Genomic DNA, 24,157 nt, shown 5'->3' with positions numbered 1-24,157 from the left:
AAGTGCTAAGTTTATCCTAAAAGGGGCATCAAGTTCCATAGAGTTGAAACCAGGCAGGGCATCAGATGCAAAATGAAGTGAGTTTTCTTTAATCTCTTGGGGGTATAGTCCTAGTGGTTGTATCACTGGGTCAAAGGGCACAGTTTAATAGCTTTGGGGACATTGTTCTAAACTTCTTTCCAGAATGGTTGGACTAGTTAATAGCTCCAGCAACAGTGCATTAGTGTATATATTTTTCCACAGTTCCTCCAGTATTTGTCATTTTCCTTTTTTGTCATCTTAGCAAATCTGATGGATGTGACATGGTACCTCAAAGTTGTTTTAACTTGGTTTCTCTAAATATTAGTGATTTAGAACATATTTTCATATGCTTATTGAGGGTCTGGATTTCTTCCTTTGAAAATTGCCTATTAATATCCTTTCATCATTTATCAGTTGAGGAGTGGCTCCTGTTTTTGTAAATTTGACTCAGTTTCTCATAATTCTAGAAATGAGACCTTTATCAGAGAAATATGCTGCAAGAATTTTTTCCACTTGCTGTTTTTTTTTCCTAATTATAGCTGCATTGGTTTTGTCTGTGCAAAAACCTCTTAATTTTATGTAAGCAAAATTCTCCATTTTACCTCCTGTGAACTTCTCTTTCTCTTGCTTAGTCATGGAACTCTTCCTCTATGCACAGACCTGACATGTAATTTCTTCCATGCTCCACTAATTTGCTTATGATGTCACTCTTTAAATCTAAATCATTTTGATGTTATCTTCTCATACAGTGTGAGATGTTGGCCTATACTTAGTTTCTGCCAGACTACTTTCCAGTTTTCCCAACAGCTTTTGTTGAATAATGAGCTCTTGCCACAATAGCTGGAATATTTGGATTTATCGAACACTAGGTTATTGTGCTCATTTGCTTCAGTATCTTGTGTGCCTAATCTATTCCACTGATTACTCTATTTCTTACCTGGTGCCAAATTGTTTAGATATTACAACTGTATAACATAGTTTGAGATCTGGAACTGCTAGTTTCCCTTCCTTTTTTCCAGTTCCTTTGATATCCTTGATCTTTTGTTCTATAATATGAATTTTATTATTTTTGCAACCTCTATATAGTAAATAATATGGTAGCTTGGTAGTTTGACTGGTATGGTACTAAATAAGGAAATTAATTTAGGCAGTGTTGTCATTTTTATTATACTGGTTCAGCTTACCCGTGAGCTATTAATATTCTAAGTATGTACATCTATATTTATTTGTGTGGAGTGCTTTGTAATTGTGTTAATATAGTTCTCGTGTTTATCTATTCTGTCCATGGTGATTTTAAATAGAATTTATGTCTTCCTGTTGGGTTTGGTGGTAACATACAGAACTGCTGATAATTTGTATGGGCTTATTTTCTGTCCTGTAACTTTGCTGAAGTTGTTCATTACTCATTAAGTTTTCTAGCATATTATCTGCAAAAAGTAAGTGCTGTTTTCTCTTTGCCTATACTTACTCCTTTCATTTCTTTTTCTTAACTTAATGCTATTTCTATTTCTAGTATAATATTGATTAATAATGGTGATAATGGAGAACCTTGCTTTACCTGTGACCTTACTTGCTCTTGATTTTAGAAAGATATACTTTCATTTTAAGGAAAGCTTCATTTATTCCTATGCTATTGAGTGTTTTTAACAGGAATGGGTTTTGTATTTTGTCAGAAAGCTTTTATGCACCTATTGGAATAATTGTATGATTTTTGTTGAATTTGTTATTGAAGGAGCAAATTATGCTTATGCCTTATTTAATATTGAAATAGTCCTTTATTCCTGGTATAAATCTAGCCTGGTCATACAGCATGATCTTTGTGACATATTTTTTGTCTCTTTGCTAATATTTTTATTTTAAAAGTTTACAACAGTATTCATTTGAGAAATTGTTGTGGGTTTTTCTTTCTCTGTTTTGACTCTCCCTGGTTTAGGTATAAAGACCATATGTGTGTCATAAAAGGAATTTGGTAGGATATTTTCTTTTTGGTAGGATCATTTTTCAAACACTTTGTGTAGTATTGGAATTAACTGTTCTTTAAATGTTTGGTAGAATTCACTTGTGAAGACATTTGATCCCGTTTTTTTTTCCTTCCTTTGATAGTTCTTTTATAATTTGTTCAATTTTAAAAGATGGGGTTAAGTGTTCTACTTCTCGTTCTGTCAATCTGGGAAATTTATATTTTTCTAAATATCCATCCATTTCATTTTAAATGATCATTTTTAGAATATAATTGGGTGAAATAGGTCCTAATAATTGCTTTTATTTCTTCTTCATTGGTTGTGAATTCATCTTTTTATTGTTGTTACTGGTAATGTGATTTTGTTCTTTTTCTTAATTGAGTTAGCTAATTTCTCATCTATTTTTTAATCATTTATTTATTTATTTGTTAGTTTTCAACATTCACTTTTATAAGCTTTCAAGTTCCAAAATTTTTTCTCCCTTCCTCTCCTCCCCACCACCCCCCCCACCGCAAGACAACATGCAATCTGATATAGGCTCTACACCTACACTCATATTAAACATATTTCCAAATTAGCCGTGTTGTGAAAGAAGAATCAGAACAAAAGGGAAAAACCACAAGAAAGAAAAAAGAGAAAATACTATGCTTCGATATGCATTGATTCCATAGTTCTTTTTCTGGATGTGGATAGTATTTTCCAACCTGAGTCTTCTGAAATTGTCTTAGGTCATCACTTTGTTCAGAAGAGCTAAGTCTATCAAAATTGGTCATTGCATAATGTTACTTTTGCTATGTACAATGTTCTTCTGGATCTGCTCTATTCACTCAGCATCAGTGTGTGTAAGTCTTTCCAGGATTTTCTGAAATCCACCTGCTCATCATTTCTTATAGAACAATAGTACTCCAATGCATTCATATACCACAATGTGTTCAGACATTCCCCAATTGATCCCTTCAATTTCCAATTCTTTGTCACCACAAAAAAACTGCTATATTTTTGCACATGTGAGTCCTTTTACCTTTTTTATGAGTATTTTGGGATACAGAGCTAGTACAGGTATTGCTGGATCAAGGGGTATGCTCAGTTTTATAGCCCTTTGGGAATAGTTGAAAATTTCTCTTCAAAATAGATTACTTCACAACTCCACCAACAAAGCTTTAGTGTTCCAATTTTCCCACATCTTCTCCAACATTTATCATTTTCCTTGGTACTGCTCAGAGTTGTTTTAATTTGCCTTTCTCTGATCAATAATGATTTAGAGCATTTTTTCATATGACTATAGTTACCTTTAATTTCTTCATCTGAAAACTGCCTGTTCATATCCTTTGACCATTTATCAATTGGGGAATGACTTGTATTCTTATAGATTTGACTCCATTCCCTATATGTTTTAGAAATGAGGCCTTTATCAGAGACACTGAAAGTAAAAATTGTTTCCCAGCTTTCTGCTTCCCTTCTAATCTTGGTTGCATTGGCTTTGTTTGTGCAAAATCTTTTTAATTTGATGTAATCAAAATTATCCATTTTGCATTTCATAATTTACTCTATCTCTTGTTTGGTCATAAATTCTTCCCTTCTCCATAGATCTGGCTATTCCTTGGTCAGCTAATTTACCTATGGGATCACCCCTTATGTCTAAATCATATACCAATTTTGACCTCATGTTGGTATACAGTGTAAGATGTTGGTCTAAGCCTAGTTTCTGCCATACTATTTTCCAGTTTTTCTAGCAGTTTTTGTCAAATAGTGAGTTCTTATCCCAGAAGTTGAAGTCTTTGGGTTTATCTAACAGTAGATTACTACAATCATTAACTACCATGTCTTGTGTACCTAACCTATTCCACTGATCCACCACCCTATTTCTTAGCCAGTACCAAATAGTTTTGATGATTGTTGCTTTATAATACAGTTTAAGATCTGGTATGGCTAGGCTACCTTCTCTAGCATTTCTTTTCATTAATTCCCCTGATATTCTGGACTTTTTGTTCTTCCAGATGAATTTTGTTATTATTTTTCCAGTTCTACAAAATAATTTTTGGTATTTTTATTTGTATGGCACTGAAAAAAGTAAGATGTTTTAGGCAGAATTGTCAATTTTATTATATTACTTCATATACCCATTAGTATCCATAAGCAACTGATATTTTTCCAGTTAGCTAGATATGACTTTATTTGTGGGAAACATGTTTTGTAATTGTGTTCACATAGTTTCTGGGTTTGTCCTGGCAGGTAGACTCTCAAATATTTTATATTGTCTACAGTCACATTAAATGGAATTTCTCTATCTCTTGCTGTTGGGCTTTGTTAGTAAATATATAGAAATGCTAATGATTTATGTGGGTTTATTTTATATCCAACTACTTTGCTAAAGTTGTTATTTATTTTAGTTTTTTAGTTGATTTTCTAGGATTCTCTAAGTATATCATCATATCACCTGCAAAGAGTGATAGCTTTGTTTCTTCATTGCCTATTCTAATTCCTTCAATTTCTTTTTCTTCTCTTATTGCTACAGATTTCTAGTACAATATTGAATAACCATGGTGATAATGGACATCTTTTGTTTCACCCCTGATCTCATTGGGAACACCGTATTTGTATCATAAAAGGAATTTGATAGGACTCCACCTATTTTCCAAATAGTTTGTATAGCATTGGAATTAATTGTTCTTTAAATGTTTGGTAGAATTCACTTGCAAATTAATCTGGCCTTGGCAACTTTTTTCTTAGGGAGTTCATGGATGGCTTGTTCAATTTCTTTTTCTGAAATGGGGTTATTTAAGTATTTTATTTCCTCTTCTGTTAATCCGGGCAATTTATATTTTTGTAAATATTCATCCATTTTACTTAGATCGTCAGATTTATTGGCATAAAATTGGGCTAACAGTTCCTTAATATTGTTTCAATTTCCTCTTCATGGGTGGTGAGCTCACCCTTTTCATTTTTGATACTGGTAATTTGGTTTTCTTTTTTTTTAATAAAATTAACCAAAGGTTTATCTGTTTTATTGGGTTTTTTCATAAAAGCAGCTCTTAATTTTATTTGTTAATCATTTTCTTACTTTCAGTTTTATTAATCTCTCCTTTAATTTTCAGAATTTTTAATTAGGCATTTAATTGGGGATTTTTAATTTGTTCTTTCTCTAGCTTTTTTAGTTGCATGCCTGTATCAATAAGGCAAGTGTCACAATATCGATGGTAACTATGAATATGCCTGTATAGTTCTGCATCACCTAATATAAGGCAGGAGAAGTAAAACATTTATTCAAACACCAAAGGATCAAATCCCCAAACCAGTAACTCCAATTCAACATAGCAGCCAGTATATTCCAAAACCAGTAAGTCCACTTCATTATAACAGCAAGGAACTTAAAACACAATATCGCAGCAGGGAGCCAAGCCATCCCAAAACCTTCACTTCCTCTGAGGCCTCCCCTTAAACACTCACTCACAAATCCTAGCTGTCTGCTTGCCTGCATCCTCTCCTCCTGCAGTTCTGAAAGCTTGTAATTCTGAGAGCCCTTGCAGCTCTGAGTTCTTAACTGCTACCCTCAGAGTATATATACTCTTTTTAGGGCCCAAGGGCTTCATACTCCTTGTGACCTAATTAGCAAAAGGGTGTGGACCTTCCTACCAACCAGCATCCCCTAAAAAAGCTTATTCCCATTACATATAATGCTTGCTGATGGTTTTAAATAAATGTTACTTATCATTTTAAGGAAAACTCCATTTATTCCTAAAAAAGCTTCCATTAACTAGCTTTAACTGAGAACTATTAATGGGATTAATGGGCAGAGAAGATCTTTAATCACATTAGGACCACAGTGTCCAATTCATTGATCTCCTCTTTCTCTATTTTATTCATGTAAGCTCTTAGAGATATAAAATTTCCCCCAAGAACTGCTTTGGAGGCATCCCATAAGTTTTAGTATATTGTCTCATTATTGTCATTTTCTTGGATGAAGTTATTGATTGCTTCTATGATTTGTTGTTTGACCCACTCATTCTTTAGGATTAGATTATTTAGTTTCCAATTGATTTTAGTCTATTTTTATTACATATAATTTTTATTGCATCATGATCTGAAAAGGTAATTTGGTTGCTGTACTTTTCTACCTTTCTGCATTGGATTGTGAGGTTTTCATGCCCTAGTACATTGTCAGTTTTTATATAGGTGCCATGTACTACTGAGAAAATGGTAAATTCCTTTCTATCCCCATTCGATTTTCTCCAGAGGTGTACCATATATAATTTTCTAAAATTCCATTCACTTCCTTAATTTCTTTTTCATTTATTTTGTGATTAGATTCATTTTGTTCTGAAAGGGGGAGCCCAATAGTATAGTTTTGCAGTCTATTTCTTCCTGTAACTCACTTAACTTCTCTAAGAATTTGAATGCTATACTACTTGGTGCAAGATGTAGTTTCCTTCCTTATCTCTTTTAATTAGATCTATTTTTGCTTTTGCTTTGTCTGAGATCACCTCTGCTTTTTTTTTTTTTACTTAATAAGCATAGTATATTCTGCTCCAGTCTTTTACCTTTACTCTGTGTGTATCTCTCTGCTTCATATGTGTTGCTTGTAAACAACATATTGTAGGATTATGGTTTTTAATCCACTCTGCTATCCACTTCTGTTTTATGGGAGAGTTCATCCTATTCACATTCACAGTTATGATTATTATCTGTGTCTTTCTCTCCATCCTATCCCCTCCCGTTTATACTTTTCTCTCTACTTTCACCCTTTCCTTCCCCACAAGTGTTTTGCTTCTGACCACCACCTCCCTCAATCTGTCCTTTCTTCTATCAGCCCCCCTTCCTTTTCTTTCCCCTACTACCTTTCTGCCCTCCATTCTATCCACCCCCACTTTTCTTTCCCCTTTCTCTTCCTGCTTCCCTATAGAGTAAGAGATTTCTATAAGCAATTGAATGTGTGTTATTCCCTCTTTGAGACAAATCCAATGAGAGTAAGGTTCAAACAGTGCTCACCCCCCCCCTCCCCTCTTTCCCTCAACTGCATTAGGTCTTTGTGTCTCTTTACGTGATATCATTTACCCTATTCTGCCTCTCCCTTTCCTATTCTCCTAGTACAATCCTTTTTTTGCCCCTTAATTATTTTTATCATCACATTAAAGTTATACCCACATACTTTGTCTATGTATACCCCTTCTAAATGCCATAATAAAGATACAATTATCAAGAGTTACAAGTATCATCTTCCCATGTAGGAATGTAAATAGTTTAACCTTATTGAAAAACATGACTTTTTTCTTTCCTAGTTACCTTTTTATGCTTCTCTTGAGTCTTGTATCTACAGATCGAATTTTCTGTTCAGCTCTGGTTTTTTCATCAAGAATGATTGAAAGTCCCCTATTTAATTGAATATCCATCTTTTCCCCTGAATGATTATGCTCAATTTTGCTGGGTAGTTGATTCTTGGTTATAACCCAAGCTCCTCTGCCTTCCAAAATATCATATTCAAAGCCATGCAATCCTTTAATGTAGAAGCTAAGTCTTGCATAATCCTGACTGTGGGTCCACAATATTTAAATTGTGGTTTTTTTTTTCCTGGCTGCTTGCAATATTTTCTCCTTGATGGGACAATTCCAAAATTTGGCTACAATATTCCTTGGAGTTTTTATTTGGGGATCTCATTCAGGAGGTGATCAATGGATACTTTCCATTACTATTTTACCTTATGGTTCAAGGACATCAGGATAGTTTTCCTTGATAATATTTTTTTAATCTTTTTTTAAATTTTAGACTTGAATACTAAAACTTAAATACACAATAAGAAAAGAAAAAGAAACATAAACTTAAATATAAAATAAGAAAAGAAAAAACATGCCATGTGCGCAGCAGAATATAAGAGAGGATTCAAAATATATAGCAATAAATTTCCATTTCAAGATGGCCTATATATTAAATACTATGTGCTGCGTTGAAAGCTGTCCATCTTTTCTTTGCTTCCTTGTATGTTTTCTTTTGTTCTACACTTTGCGCTTTCCAGTTTGTTATTTTTTCCCCCTTCCTCTCCCCCTCCAGGCTACAACTAAGCATGGATATATTTATATATAGATACCGATATACACATGCATGTATACATATATTATACACATACATACATAGGTACATACATAGATACATATATAAACATATACTTTCCCTAAGAGATTCTACTCCTAATCTTTGTTTTTATGTTTATGTATATCTCCTATCCCTCCTGACTCTTCTATTTTATTTCTACCCCCTACCTTTCCCTCCTATTATTTAACCTACCCTGCCTTCAATGATCCCTCCCTTATCCTCCCATTCCTATAAATCTGAACACCCTTTGATATGCCCCTTTGACCTATTCTCTCACCATCTCCTCTAAATATCCCCCCCTTGTCCTCCCATTGCCATTAATCTAAATATCCTTCTATATTCCCCTTTAACCTCTTCCTGTGGGTTTTCCTCACAGGATCTCTTTCGGGTGGTGATCAGGGAATTTTTTCTATTTCTACTTTCCCCTCTTGTTCTAATGCTTCAGGACAGTGTTCTTTAATTATTTCTTGTATTATTGTATCAAGATTCTTTTTTTGATCATAGCTTTCAGGTAGTCTGATTATTCTTATGTTTTCACTTCTTCATCTGTTCTCCAGGTCAGTTGCTTTTCTTATGTTTCACATTCTCCTCTATTTTTTCATTCTTTATATTTTGTTTTATCATTTCCTGATCTCTTTTAACTTCACCCTAGCCCAATTCTGATTTTCAAGAAGTTGTTTTCTTCTTTAAGTTTCTGGATCTCCTTTTCTAATTGATTGGCTTTATTTTCATTATCTTGCCTTTCTTGGATTGTTCTTACCTTTTTTTTTAGTTTTTCCTCAATCTCTCTGTTTTGATTTTTAAAGTCTTTTTTAAGTTCTCCTATGAATTCTTTTTGGACAGGTGACCATTTGACATTAGTCTTTGAGGTAGAAAAGGGTTTCTTTGCTTCACTGTCCTCCTCTGAAGACAAACCCAAGTCTTCTCTGTTCCCATAGTAACTCTCTATGGTTGGATTCCTTCTCCTTTGCCCATGCATTTTTCTTAATATCTTAATTTTTGTAATCACCTCTACACCTAGGGTATAGGGAATGGTGCCTCTGGCCTCAGATCCTCCTTCATTTCTCCACACAATTTGGTGAATTGTCTTGTTGTTGTCATTACCTTCAATGAAATTATTTTTTCTATATTTTTTTCTTTGACTCTGTCATTTCTCTAAGAATTTAGATGCTAACCCTTAGAAACATATACGTTCAGTATTGATATTGTCTATGTGCATTTTAGAAAAATGTAGTTTCTTCTCCCCCAGCCAACACCACACAATCCATATGTGGAACCATCAGTTACAGCAAATGGAGAAGCTTTGAACACTGTGGATAAGTTTACTTACTTTGCCAGTATACTTTCCATGGATGTACACATGGATAAGGAGGTTGAAGCATACGTTGCCAGAGTTACTCAGTGTTTGAGAGACTCCAAAGGAAAATCTGGGAGAGAAGAGGTGTTAGACTGACTACCAAATTGAAGGTCTACAGAGCTGTTGTGCCAACTTGGGCCAATTGTGTATTTCGTTCCATCCTTGTAACGACAGCGTTGCTTGCCACTACTGTGGCTATGTAAGACCAACAACACCAGCACACAGAAGGGCTGCCAGCACAGGTTCTTTGATTTGCTTTTCTAAGGAAAGCAACTTTAAGGGGTTAACAATCTCACTTTAATTAAACATACATATATCATTAACTTAGTTCAGGGGTGTTAGAAATATGCTTGACACTGAAATTTGGGTATCAAGGGCAATTTACTATTATTAAGGAATTCAAAGGAACTGGTAAACGTTCCTGGCCAGGAGTGGACTCCACCCTTCTTTAGGAAGAGGGAATGGAGAATACAGGAGTGAGACCAGTTTTATTCTGTTAGACTGATATAGTTTGATGCACCATCAGCTCAGTACCTCCCTTCAGAGGACAGATTGGTCCATTCCCTTCTGGGTCACAATCTTCCCTACACACCCCTGGCATGTTCTCTCCTTGATATTTACAAGTACATCCCCCCCCTCCCTCATCATATGTCCCATATTCAAAAATGGCAAAAAACTCCTACCTGTGGGTAAGATAATATTCAATTAGCCAATTAAGCATGTGTGGTAGCCATTTGACTCAGTTTTCTCTTCAACCCTGACCATTATCTGGCCAGTTTAGACCAGTTTTCCTAACACCCTGCTCAGATAACCACTAGCTATTCTCTCATTGGCTGGGTCCATCTACCTTAGTTAATTTTTATTCCCTTTTTTGTTCAAGCTGATGCTTCATTAATTATTTTGTGGAACTCAATTAACTCTTCTGTGGAAACCTAACTTTCCCTAACTTTTACCCATCTCTCACAGGGAGAAAAGCCAGCACCCTGAACTTCAGAGCAAATACAAACAGAAATTACGAACAGAGACAATATAAACAGTTCAACAGAGAGATTTATGTCTGACCAAATCACAATACATAGTTACCAGAGAAGCACCAACATCTGGGTTTTTCAAAGCTGGGGGGCTTTCAACAGCTACCCAGAGTCTCGTCACCAACACTCTTTCAACAAGTGTGCCCCCAACAAAATGCTAACTTCAGAGTATATATACATTTCTTAAGAGTCAGAGTGCTTCATACCTCTCGAGGGCTTCACAGCTCTTGAGGGCTTCGAACCTCTCATGACGTAACTAGCAAAAGGGTGTGGGCCTTCCCACAATCAAAGGCACTTGATTGCCTTAGTGCTGAGAAGCACTCCAAAACAAAATGCAACAAAAAGTCCCACTTTGCTTGCCCTTACAATCCCATACTTTCTTATTTATCCTTTTTTGTAGTTGTTCCCTGCCCTATCTTTAACAGTATGTTTTGTTGCTGACTAATGCTTCTACCCTCTCATTCCTGCTTTTTCCCTTAACCCCATTCATTCCTATTTTCCTATCAGGTAAGATGTATTTTTGTACCTGACTATGTATATATGTGCTCTTCTCTCCTTTAACCAGCTCAGATGAGAGTGAAGTTCAAGTGTGTTCCCCCCCACCCCACCACTGCAACCTCTTTGTTATTCCCCTTTGGTGTCCCCCATTATATAATTTTCCTCATTCTTCATCTCCCTTCCCTTTTCTCCCAGTCCATTCTTCCCAAGCCATTCCATTCTTCTTTTGAGATCATCCAAACACAAGAGAATCACACCCAAGCCCTCTGTCTAATTACACTCAAGCCCTCTATGATCCCTGGTGAGAATAAAGTTGTGAGGACTACATAGATGATTTCCTGACATAAGAATATAAACAGTTTCACTGTGTTTTAATTCCTTATGATTATTATACCATTTGTTTCTTGAAACTTGTTCCATGCTTACTGAACATCTAGGGCTACAGCTTTTATCTGTCCTGGATCCATGACCAGGAACTGGGTGGTGGGAGACTGAGCTGCCAGATGGTATCTGTTCCCTAGCCCACTGCTTACTTAGGGATGTCTTTCTGGCACCTGTCTTGGCCTTCTCTCAGCCTCTGAGCACTAGAATGCTCCCTACCACTGCTGTCACACATTCCTGGGAAGGCCTCATTTCTAGAATCCACAGACTTGTACTCCTTGAGCCATCCTGGGCTGGAAAATATTACTGACTGTGACTTCTTCATGACTTTCCTGATCAGAATTCATTCTGATGTCTTGTAGGACGTCATTGAGAAGAGGTAGGGGGAGACCTAGACTGTAATGCTACCTTTCACTCCCCCATCTTGGAGACACTTCAACCTATAACATTCTGTGGTTTGATGAGGTTGGCAGACTGCAAAGTCAGAAGACATGGTATGCTACAATCTGGTGACACTGGCTTCTTTGCTGCTCATTGCTCAAAATATTCCACCTCCAACTGAGTATTTTCTCTTGCTATCTCCCATGGCTGGAATGCTCTGACTCTTCCCCTCCACCTCCCGGCTTCTTTGAGACCCAGCTAAAATCCCACTTTTCTCAGGAAACCTTTGTCAATCCTTCCTAATTCTCATGCCTTCCTCCTACTGATTATTTCCAATTTATCCTATATATAGTTCATTTTTACATAGTTGTTTGCATGTTGTCCCCTCCATTAGACTGAGGCCCTTGAGAGCATGGATTGTTTGGGGTCTTTTTTTTTTTCATACCCAGCACTTAACACCACATAGTGAATGTGAATTCACATATGTAAATGCTTATTCCCTTCTTCCTCTTTCCCCTTCTCCACAACTCTATGACATGGAAAAAAAAAGAGTCAGGAAGGCAGGCAACTCTGACTCATGGGGAAGACATAGTATCACGTTACAATAGCAAAGATTTATGTCCTCACACATTTTTATTCCTAGGAGCTAGTGAAATAATGCCTTGCCACAGTAGGTGCTAAATAAACATTAAATGGATGATTCTGCGATCAAATATTTTTTGGTGATACAAAGGAGGTAATGATAGGTTGAAAAAGCATATTAAAAAATAAAAATGCCATATAAGTGTAAGGAACTGTTCATTGTTTTGCCAATGAAACAAAAAACACTAGATTGTAGTCAGAGGACCTGGGTTTAAGCTCTGGCTCTGGATCTTACTAGCCTTGTGACCTGACTAGTATTGTGATTTTTCTAGGCCTCAATTTCCTCACCTATAAAATGAGACAGAAAAATCTTGGTGCTGCCTATTTCACAAGGCTGTTGGCATCAAATGAGACAATGTATGTAAAATATGTTCTGAATTGGAAAAGGCTATGTAAATGTACCTCAAGGATGTTATTAAGCTAACAATGGACCCCAAAGCTCTAGATAGGGTCTGAGTTGCCAAGGATAAGATGAGAGGTCCCCTGGTATAGTAGTGCTAAAAGCACCATAACTGAAGTTAGGCAAAATATGGGTTCAAATCTAACTTCCAGTACTTAGTAGCTGTGTCACCATGAGCAAGCCACCTAACATCTCCCATCTTTGGTTTGCTTATCTATAAACTGGGGATAATAATACCTATAATACTTAGCTTCCAGGGTTGTGGTGAGAATCCAGTGAGGTCATGTAAGAAAAGTACTTTTTAACAGTTCAAATATTATATAAATGTTAGCTATCACTGCTGTATGATTTGAAAATAATGTCGTGATCCTTACACTTTCTTTTCCCCAAAACCTCCCAGTTGCTGCACTCATCAGTGCAAAGGAATATGATCCCAATCTCCAATCCTGGATTCTAGCCATTTCCTGGATGAACTCTTCTATATCTTCCAACTGTAACTAATTCTTAACCCTACCCATTCAGGGAGGGGATAGGAGGTGGAGGGTGGAGAATGGTACTGATATTTGTAACTAATATGAGGAACATACCTGGCCAGAGACCAAACACACAGTGTTGACCTCAGATTTCCTCTGGTGATTGCTCAGAGAACAATTTCCCAGACTCATCACTGCCTCACCCCCAGAAAAGGGGAAAATACGGGGATTTTACTAAACCTAGAAAATTCTAAGTCAGTGTTAATGTTAAATGTTAACATCTTTACCCCCCATGCTCCTACCCATGGAAGAGTGAGCAGGCATTCTATGTGAGAAATAGGAATAAGCTATGTAATCAGTTCCAAAATGAAGGCAAAATGAAAGCAGATCCGCTGGAAATGACAACTTGAGAAAGAACTAAAGTTATAAAGCTGGAGATATTTCCTAGAAGATACACAGGATAAGTATAAATCAGCAGCCCCTGGTCCAGTTCCATTCAACACAGCCCCATTTAACACAGTCCTCCACTGGGTCTCAACTTCTTGTACTCTGAGGGAGTGAGGGGAGCTCCACCAACATCAAATGCATGGCTGATGTGGGACACTGCTACAATGAGCTGACCCTCTTCCCTTTGTTGCAATCCCTGGTGTCTCTCTGGGAAGAGAGAAATCCAAGACAGCAGCATCAGCAAGAATCACTTGCTGCAGGGATGGATGGCCAGTTTTCTGTGATGATACCTTCCCCATTCCTCCCCGCCATGAGTCCATTTTAAACCAACATCTGGCAAGTGTGCCAATCCCCCAAAACAATGAGAAGGTGAGGGCTTCTCCCATCTTGGTTCTGAGTAGCCAGATGGGAAACAAATCATCAAAATTTAGTATTTCTAATTAAAAGGATCTGAGCTTTTAGCTCAAAAAGGAAACAAGAGTGTCTATCACACATCCATCATCCAAAACAGAAACTCATTGACCACCTCAATGTCAGCTAGACAAGGGTGCCAAGAGATCTCTCCCCAGCCTGACTACATGGTTTACTCCTCCTGAAAGGACCATGTAATGTATCTCTAAAGACAGTGGTAAGACAGGAATTGGGGGAAGTTATATATCTTGACTTAACTCAGAAGATATTGAGTAGGAGCTAAGGGAGACTGGTTCCTAAAGAACAAAACCTTATTAGAAAAGCAAAGCAATAAGCTATGTGTCTACCACACAGAGGGTAAACAGAGTCATTACAAGATATGTGTTTTTCACAGGCCAATAATAAAACTAATGCTCTTTACAAGGATAGCATCAGAAGCTGAATTAATCAACTAAGAGGTAAAGTCTTTGAAGAGAGGAAAACATGGCCAGCACAATCATAATGGATTGGGAGAACATTGAGGTCAAGAAGACAAAGAAGACATTTGGGAGAAATGAGGCAAGAGAAGAGAGAAGGGAAGGCAGGAGGTGATAATAGGAAAGAGGAATTATGGGGTCTGATTCAGTGTTCCATGCCTTGAAGTAGGGGATGAAGCTAAAGCAGGGAAAGAATTCACTCCCTCTTCTGGCCCCACCTTTGGAATGTGGATATTTCCAGGAACATAGAGCCACACCTTTTCTTTTTCTACTGGGAAGTACCCACTCCCAGTTTATGGTCTTACTAAATTCTTATTGAGTGTCTGGGTCACCACCCTAGATCTCCCTCTACAGAGAAATAACTCTGGGTATGCCTGGGAGGAGACAATGAGTCCCAATAGCCCAATCTCATCTAAGAGAGTAATTTGTTTTTTATTCTCGACAAAGAAGGAGAACTCCAGCTCCGATTTAGTTCTGCCTTTTAGGAAGTTTATCGAAACATTATCAATAAATCAAAATGAGCTCCCTGGCAGAAGAAAGCCTGGTGCTTTGGGGGACCAGGGCTCAAACTCTAGTTCTTTCTGTAGTACCAGTTCCTGAACACCATTCCTCCCTAAAACAGCTCCCCTTCTTCACGAATAAGTCAACATACACATAAACAGGAGTTAAAAATTTTGTTTTATCTAGGCAGCAAAAAACTACTTTAAAAGAAATTAGAAAAGTAATTTTACAGGACAGAACAAATGTTGAAATTAGCTTTTAGCCCTATTCGAGTTTCTGGTTAGTTGTTGTCCTTTGTTCTCAAAAAGCACCAACATGACCTATTCACATAGAAAGGAGGGAGAACGAAGATGTGGCCCTATTTCACAGTCTAGTACCTATCCCACCAAATGGAAAGTCATTCATCACCACCCCATTCTGACCCCTGAAAGCAGAGGAAATCTCAACCTCATGTCTCCATAGGCTACTATGGCTCAATGCTTAGACCCCAGCCCCACAGGCTCCAGCTCCAGCTCCCATTCTGGGTCCTTGCTCCTTTGAAATGCACTGCCTCTGTCACCATTGCTACAACCAGCCTCTCCTGCCACAGGGCTGAGCCCAAAAATTCCCAGCTTAGTGGAAGCCCTCCCAGCACTATTGCTCCTGCAACCATGCGCAGCTCAGAGCTCATGAGAGTCCTAGTCCTTCCCAGGGCACTATCATCAGGGGATGTGAAGAGCCAATTTTCCACTTTCCTCTAAGAAATTATAGGTTAGACTGGGCACTGATTAAAGACACCTAGCTGTCCTGAAATATGCTGGCCTGTAAGCCTCTATACATAAGCTAGTATAGGTTAACTGTATTCCTTATCAAAATACAGTTCTACCTACCTAAACTTGAACTTGTAGAGGATCTAGGCCAGCCTGCAGTGTTATTTCAAGTTATAGGTTGTATATTTACAGCTCAAGTCCTAATAGCTAGCATTTATACAGTACTTATACACAGGCTTTTTTATATAGTGCTAGTTTGCAAAAAATATCTCACTTAATCCTCACAACAACCCTTGGAGGTAGGTGCCTTAATTATCTCATTTTACAGATAAAGGAACAGACAGAAAAAGGGTCACTTGCTGGGGGTCACATAACTATTAATTGTCTGAGTCTTGTTAAACCAAAGTGACTCCATTTTGTGGAGTATACAAGTGTATAAGAGTCACTTCTAAACATTGTTGTCTTTGAGTTTCATGTCCTTCAAATGTTTTCAATAAATGCTCCCCTCTCCCACTCATGAGACATCAGTGTATGCCTCAATCTAATCACAGTTTGGCTGGTACATTCCTGTTACCCTATTGTACTAGGTAAAAATCATATAAAAGTCAAAGAACCATGATCCTCTGGGTCCTTCTGCTAACCAAGAGCCTTGGATCCAATTTGTTTCTGCAACCACCTGCCTTGTAAATGAATTGTCTGGATATAACTCAGTGTCTTTATTTTCCACAACAGTGTGGATTTGAACTCAGATCTTCCTGACTCCAGGGTCAATGATCTATCCATTGTATCACCTCACTACATCTGGGTTTGGTCTTCTTCTATTATTTAAATTGATAATTGGGGTATGGTGCACAGCACCTTTGTCACTTGAAATGTCAATGTCTGAATCACTGCATGGTTCAGTCTTCACTTGACTGGTGTGGCACTTTGCTTGATAGTCTCTGCTGTTTAGCACCCACTGAGTTAAATCATCAGGGACTCTGACCAATGCACCTACAGGTGATATGTTGTTACAATCCATTGTCCTTCCAGGGCCGCCTCTAATATTTGGGGCTATCTTATCTGTAGGCTCTCTACAATTAAGCATCAAGTATCTTTCCATCAATCTGCAAATTCGGTTTTCCTAGGAACACCAAGTGAACCTGCCCCTTAGTTGAAGATCTTGACAATGAAATCAGACATCATACTAATTGTTTCTATCAGCATTGTAACTGGCATTCTAAGTCATAAGTTTCATTTAGCTTCTATCTCAGCCAAGACATATACTGATTGTGAGTATCTGCAGGTTCTCCATCCTCAGGGACTCCAAAATACAAGTCAATAGATGGGTGTGGCTCAAGGCAGCTACATGCAGTAGTAGAGCAACGGACTTGAGAGTGAGGAAGACCTGAGTTCAAGTCCTACATCAGATACTAGCTATGTGCAAGTCACTCAACCTCTCTGTGCCTCAGTTTTCTTATCTGTAAAACAGGAATGATAATACCACCAACCTTCCACAGGTCTAAGGATGAATTGAGCTAACATAAGTAAAGCACTTTATGAACCTTAAAGAGTTGTATGAGTGCTAGTTTTGATAAGTCTAACAGAAAGTTTTTTTAAGGGAAACTAAGGAACTTAACCAAAATTTTTGGAGAAACTAGAGCTAAAGAGACTTATGGTGTCTTCTAAATAGAACAGCAAAACAATTTCTCTGTACCACATGGCAATTGTAGAAAAATTGACCATGTACTAGGGCACAGAAGTATTGCAAATACTTGTAAAAAGGCAGAAATAGTCAACACATCCTTTACGCACCATAAGGCACTAAGAATAGAAATTGGTCCAGAGGCCATAAACGAAAGAAACAGATCCAAATGGAGACTTAACAATGAAATCTCAAATAATGAGTGGGTCAAAGAACAAATCATTGTTGTTCACTCATTTTTCAGCCATGTCCATCTTCATGACCCCATTTAGATATTCTTGGCATGGATACTGGAGTGATTTGCCATTTGATATAGTTCTAAAAATTCGTCTTGTTGTTCAGTTGTTTCAGGTGTGTCCAATTCTTCCTGACCCCATTTGGGGTTTTCTTAGCAAAGATACTGGAGTGGTTTGCCATTTCCTTCTCCAGCTCATTTTACAGAGGAGGAAATTAAAGCAAACAGTATTAAGTGACTTGCCAAGCGTCACAGAGTCAGTAAGTATCTTTGGCCACATTTAACCTCAGGAAAACGCGTCTTCCTGACTCCAGGCCCAGCACTCTATCCACTGTGCCGCCTAGTTTTCCTGCCAAGGTAGTAAAAATGATAATACTACCAAAGTTAATTCATATTTTTAATGAAATGCCAATCAAATTACCTAGGGAATATTTCATAGAACTTGATGAATAGATAACAAAATTCATTGGAAAAAAAAGATCGTGAATATCAAGGGAGATGTTGAAAATAGACAGGAAAGGTAAATAGCATTTCAAATTATATTATAAAACAGCATTATAAAAAATCAGTTGGTATTGGTTAAGAAATAAAAAGTTCAATGGAACAGACTAGACAAAGGGAGAATCAGGAAAAAAAGGTGAACTCAGTAACCCAGTGTTTGATAAAATAGAAAACATAGATTGCCAATGAAAAATCTCCTTATTTGATTAAAAACTGCTTGGATAATTAGAAAGTGATATGGTAGAAATTAGGCTTAGACCAACACCTTACCCCGTGTTTCATAATACATTCCAAATGGATACATGACCTTAATGTTAAAGAACAGACTATTAAAAAATTAGAAGAGAAGCAGACCTCCCATAGCAATAGGTAGATGTATTCTTTTTTATTTTTATTTCTTGCCTTCTGAAAGAGAATGTTTTATTGTGGAAGACAGTGAAGCACAATGAAGAAAAGACTAGCACAGTTCAATAGGTTCTCCACATGTTATATCTGAGTAATATATATATTCAAAAAACCTTGCTCATAAAGGCCTACTGGAGCAATGTGTGCTCCTTCAGTCCTTCCAGTGTTATTAGTTCAGAGGGGTATGGAAAGTCCCAACAACTTTCATGAGGGCAGAATGGTTCATTTAGAGACAGAGTCCCTCTGGGGTGCTTTCTTGTTTCTTATGAAGAACATTTCTTTCAGATTTTGTGAAGTCTTCACTTTTTACTTTCATTCTACATTCTCAGGGCCATCAGACTAGGTTCTGTACAAATTGCCTTGATATCTGCTCCAGACAAGTCATCTTTAGCCATGATCAAATTATCTAAAGTTACATCATCTACCAAAGTCAATCTGCTTGTAGGAATACAAAAGAGGCACTTCTTGGTCTTTTCATCTAGCAGAGGGAACTCAGTTGTCTAGTTAATACATCCCAGGCTGATTAGTGTTTGATCCAAAGTTTCTATTCAGTTTGGCCCATAATCACGTTCACATCTCTCCTAGAGTCAAACCCATCCAACTGGCATGACAGTCCCAACATCATTCACTGAATTTCTCTTTCCCGCCCTGAATTTGAATCATACTTTTTGATCCCAATGGCATCAATTTCATCAATGAAGACAACTGATGGAGCATGCTCCTCGACCAATCAGAACAAGTTTCAAACAAGTTTGAGCCCATCTCTTAAATCCTTCTGTATAAGCTCAGAACCAATTCTGAGGAAGGTCCCTGAAGTCTACTTTGCTACAGCTTTGGCTAACAAGGTAGCTATATTCTTGACCAAACAAGAGATAGAGGCAATTACGAAAGATAAAATATAGAACTTTGATTATATGAAAATGAAAAGCTTCTACCCACACAAAATGAATACATCCAGAATGGTCAAATGGTGAAAAAATTTTATCATCCAAGATTTAAAAAAATTATGTATATGCATATAATAAGAATACATATAATATATACATATATGACTGTCATTGTCCAATAGAGAAGTTAGTCAATGAATTTGAACACATACTTCTCAAAAGAAGAACAGCAGAGTATTCACAACCACACTAAAACTTTTCCAACTCACTAATAATAAGAAAAGGCAAATCAGAACAGTCCTGAGGTTTAACTTTACTTGGAAATTTATTCTGAAAGTTTACTCTGGAAATTGGCAAAGATGACAAAAAATGGCAATAGTCATTGTTGGAGGGGCAGTAACACGATAGCTAAACAAACATATAGTTGGTGGAGCTGTGAAATGGTGTAAACATTTTGTAAAACAATCTGGAATAATGCAAATAAAGTGACTGAAATGTCCAAACCTTTTGAACCAGAAATTCCACTACTGGGCTTATGTGCAAGCAAGCCATGAATAAGAAGAAAGTCCCCATTTGCACCAAAATATTTATAGCAGCACTTTTTTTAAAAAATTAATTAATTTTTAGTTTTCAACATTCATTTCCATGAGATTTTGAGCTCCAAATTTTCTCCCTATCTCTCCCCTACCCCCCACCCCAAGATGGCATGCATTCTGATTATCCCTTCCCCCAGTCTGCCCTCCCTTCTAACTCCCCACCCCACCCCTCTTATCCCCTTCCCCCTTACATTTTTGTAGGGCAAGATAGATTTCTATACCCCTTTGCCTGTATATCTTACTTCCTAGTTTCATGTAAAAACAATTTTTAACATTCATTTTTAAAACTTCAAGTTCCAGATTCTCTCCCTTCTTCCCTCCCCACGCACCTTCATTAAGAAGGCAAGTAATTCCATATAGGTTATACATGCGTAGTTATGAAAAACATTTCCATAATAGTCATATTGTGAAAGACTAACTACATTTCCTTCCATCCTATCCTGCCCCCCATTTATTCTATTTTCTCCTTTGACCCTGTCCCTATTCAAAAGTGTTTGCTTCTGACAACCCCCTCCCCCAATCTGCCCTCCCTTCTATCATCCTCCCCCTCTTCTCCTCTTCTCCCCTACTTACCAGTAGGGTAATATACCCAACTAAGCGTGTTATGCTATTCCCTCCTTAACACAAATCCAATGACAGTAAGGTTGACTCATTCCCTTTTACCTCCCCCCTATTCCCTTCCATTATAACAGCTTTTTCTTGCCTCTTTTATGTGAGCTAATTTACCCTATTCTATCTCTCCCTTTCTGCTTCTCCCAATATATTCCTCTCTCACCCCTTAATTTTATTTTTTAGACATCATCCCTTTATATTCAACTCACCCGGCGCCCTCTGTCTATACATATATATATATATATATATATATACATATATGTGTGTGTGTGTGTGTGTGTGTGTGTGTGTGTGTGTGTACACACGCACACACACATACATATATATCTATATCTATATACATATATATATAGATATACACATATTCCCTTCAACTACCCTAATACTGAGAAAGGTCTCATGGATTACAAATATCATCTTTCCATGCAGGAATGTAAACATTTCAAGTGAAATAAGTCCCTTACAATTTCTCTTTCCTTTTTGTTTTTTCATACTTCTTTTGATTCTTATATTTGAAAGTCAAATTTTCTGTTCATTCATTTCAAGCATTCATCAAGAATGCTTGAAAGTCCTCTATTTCATTGAACATCCATCCATTTTTTCCCTGAAGTATTAAAGTCAGTTTTGCTGGGTAGGTGATTCTTGGTTTTAATCCTAGTTCCTTTGACCTCTGGAATATCATATTCCAAGCCCTTCGATCCCTAATGTAGAAGCTACTAAATCTTGTGTTATCCTGATTGTGTTTCCACAATACTCAAATTGTTTCTTTCTGGATGCTTGCAATATTTTCTCCTTGACTTGGGAACTCTAGAATTTGGCTACAATATTCCTAGAAGTTTTCCTTTGGAGATCTTTTTCAAGAGGCGATCAGTGAATTCTTTCAATTTCTATTTATCCTCTGGTTCTAGAATATCAGAGCAGTTTTCCTTGACAATTTCTTGAAAGATGATGTCTAGGCTCTTATTTTGATCATGGCTTTCAGGTAGTCCAATAATTTTTAAATTCTCTCTCCTGGATCTATTCTCCAGGCCAGTGGTTTTTCCAATGAGATATTTCACATTATCTTCTATTTTTTTCATTCTTTTGGCTCTATATGATAATTTCTTGATTTCTCATAAAGACATTAGCTTTCATTTGCTCCATTCTAATTTTTAAGGAATTATTTTCTTCAGAGAACTTTTGGACCTCCTTTTCCATTTGGCCAGTTCTGCTTTTTAAGGCATTCTTCTCTTCATTGGCTTTTTGGAACTCTTTTGCCATTTGGGTTAGTTTGTTTTAGTCCTTTTTCTGGAGGAGGGAAGGCAGGGCAATTGGGGCTAAGTGACTTGCTCAAGGTCACACAGCTAGTAAGTGCATCAAGGGTCTGAGGCTGGATTTGAACTCAGGTCCTCCTGACTCCAGGGCCATTACTCTACTCACTGCACCACCTAGCTGCTCCAGTTAGTCTATTTTTTAACGTGTTATTTTCTTCAGTATTTTTTTTGGTCTCCTTTAGCAAGCTGTTGACTTGTATTTCATGATCTTCTTGCACCATCCTCATTTCTCTTTTCAATTTTTCCTCTACTTCTCTTACTTGATTTTCAAGCTCCTTTTTGAGCTCTCCCACAGCCTGTGACCAATTCATATTTTTCTTGGAGGCTTTGGATGTAGGAGTTTTGACTTCATTGTCTTCTGGTTATATGTTTTGATCTTCTTTGTCACCAAAGTAAGATTCTATACTCTGATTTTTTACACTGTTTCCTCATTTTCCCAGCCAATTACTTGACGTTTGAGATCTTTGTCAAGGTAGGACTCTGCTCCCAGAGTGGAGAGTGCTCTGTCCCAAGTTTCAGGGGTTTTGTGCAGCTGTTGTCAAAGATGCTTCTAAGCACCTGTAAATTTTCAGTTCTTCTAAGGTGGTATGGTCAAAGTACAGGTGTCACCTTTGCAATCCCAAGGTTGAGGCCAAACCACACTCTTTTCTCACCCAGGTCTGACCGAGTTTCCCCACCGACCTTCTACTTTGTCTTTGGCGTTTGTGGGTTAAGAAGTCTGGAAACTGCCACAGCTGCCAGTGATTCAATCCCCTGAGGCCTGCTCTAGCCAGGTCTGTGCCAGAGCAGCCCATGTTGGACAGTACTCTGCTCCCAGCCTGGCATACTAGACCCTTCCTGGCAGCCTTCCAGGTTATCTTGGGCTAGAGATTTGTTTCACTCTGTCATTTTGTGGGTTCTGTGGCTCTAGAATTTATTTAGAGTCATTTTAACAGGTATTTGGGGGTTTGGAGGAGAGCTCAAGCAAGTCCCTGCTTTTACTCTGCCACCTTGGCTCTGCCGCATCCCCAGCAGCACTTTTTGTGCCAGCAAAGAAATGGAAGTAGATACCAGCTGCTGTGGAGGTATAAGATCAACAACACCAGCACACAGGAGGGCTGCTAGTATGGGTTCTTTGGTCTGCTTTTCTGAAGGAAAGCCACTTAAAGGGGTTTACAATGTCACTTTAATTAAACATACATATATCATTCACTTAGTTCAGGGGGAAAAGCCAGCACCCTGGACTTTGGGGAACATACAAACAGAAATTACAAGCAGAAATTATAAACAGAGAAAATAAACACAAGTCAACAGACAGGGCTTCTAACTGTCCATAGCAATACATACATAATTACCAGAGTGAGGAGCACCAACATCTGGGTTTTCAAAACCAGAGCTCTCCTTAACAGCTACCCAGAGTCTCATCTGGACAAATCACATGAACACTATTCCAATGAGTGATTCCCAAAGTAAAATGCTAACCTCCAATTATATATATGCTTCTTCAGACAAAATGTTAACCTCCAAGTATATATACACTTCTTCAGGGTCAGAGGGTGTCACAACCATGTGACTTAAACTCACGTGACTTAGGCCTTCCCATGACTTAAACAGGTCATCAAAGAATCTTGATTCAATCAAAGACTCTTGATTGAAACAAAGGCAAGACTCAAAGACACTAGATTGCTTTAGTGCTGAGAAGCATTCCAAAAGAAAAAAACAGCAAAAAGTCCCACCCTGCTTGCCATTACAACATCTAAACAAATTGTATACAAGATATAATGGAATATAATTATGCTCTAAGAAGTGATGCATGCCCATTGGTTGGGGAATGACTGAAGAAGTTGTGGTATTTGATTGTAATGGAATTCTATTGTTCTATAAGAAATGATGAGCAGGATGATTTCAGAAAAACCTGGAAAGACTTATATGAACTGATGCAGAGTGAAGTGAGTAAAACTAGGAAAACATTGTACACAGTAGCAGAAATACTGTATGATGACCAACTCTGAATGATTTAGTATTCTCAGCAATACAACGTTCCAAGACAATTTCAAAGGACTCACAATGAAAAATGCTATCAACCTCCAAAGGGAGAACTGACGGAGTCTGAACAAAGCATGGATCAAAGA

The 24,157-nt window shown here is 37.5% G+C and overlaps 1 pseudogene; it reads right to left on the bottom strand.

Annotated features, from left to right (window-relative positions):
• Nucleotides 1-18,864: 18,864 nt before the first annotated feature.
• Nucleotides 18,865-23,051, bottom strand: LOC118836433 (annotated as a pseudogene).
• Nucleotides 23,052-24,157: the final 1,106 nt, after the last annotated feature.

This window comes from Trichosurus vulpecula, chromosome 2 (genome assembly GCF_011100635.1).
Source record: "Trichosurus vulpecula isolate mTriVul1 chromosome 2, mTriVul1.pri, whole genome shotgun sequence".
Classification (NCBI taxonomy): domain Eukaryota; kingdom Metazoa; phylum Chordata; class Mammalia; order Diprotodontia; family Phalangeridae; genus Trichosurus; species Trichosurus vulpecula.
This window is presented reverse-complemented; position numbering and strand designations above follow the sequence as displayed.